This window comes from Amblyomma americanum, chromosome 11 (genome assembly GCF_052857255.1).
Source record: "Amblyomma americanum isolate KBUSLIRL-KWMA chromosome 11, ASM5285725v1, whole genome shotgun sequence".
Classification (NCBI taxonomy): Eukaryota; Metazoa; Arthropoda; class Arachnida; order Ixodida; family Ixodidae; genus Amblyomma; species Amblyomma americanum.
In genome coordinates, this window is record NC_135507.1 from 64,467,048 (window position 1) to 64,467,927 (window position 880).

Here is an 880-nt window from a genome sequence, read left to right on the forward strand (position 1 = left end):
ACTTATGACGTGATTGTGCAATAAGTGTCGCTATGTGCTTCAGCCTTGCTACTTGCAACTTGCTAAAGCTTGCATGGGAAGGACTCCTCTTCAAAGGTGACGTCCAGCCTTACAAAGAAGCGATCTTCCTTCTGGTTCCACAGCTTGTACCCCTTCGCTCCTTCTGGGTAGCCGACCAATATGCACTCTCCTGCTTTCGGGTCCAACTTGCTCCCCTTGCACCGTCTGTTTCGCACACTACATGCTCTGCCAGGGTGAGCAGATCTTTCGGGGTCGCGGATTTAGTGGATGTGGCACGAATCCAACGATACGACACACACTGTCAGGCTGCCATTTTGGTTTTAATAAAACAGAGCAATAAAACGAGAGGGAGAAAAAAAAGAGTGGGTTTGAAAAGGTTAAACTGCGACGGCGCACCAAGCGGATACATGGGGCTATCTCGTGACTGGCCATTACACTACTGACAGCTGCTAGGTTGTTTTTCTGATTTTTGCTCGGTTAGAAACTAAGCGTAAGTGGAATCAACACACGAAAGGCGCCAGAAAAGCTCGTAAAACCAAACCTTCAAGTTAATGTTGTCCCTGCGTTTCATCTTTGTGTTCTATTTTTGTACGCGTTCAATTCAGTCATCTCCAAAGTTTAAAAGTAATTAAGCAAACGACTGTCTAATTTTTGCGAAATATTGACTCCAACTAGCTTTGAATGCAGGTGCTTCAAGTGGTGGCTGTGAAAAATGTTATTAATCTTTCGGGCTCGGAGCATACGATGTTGAAATCAATCTTGTTTTAGATCGCTTGAATGAAGCGGGCTTTCCCACAACGCTGTCACCTGTATGCAACTGATCGGGAACCTCTAGTGAAATTTAATTGCATACACACGC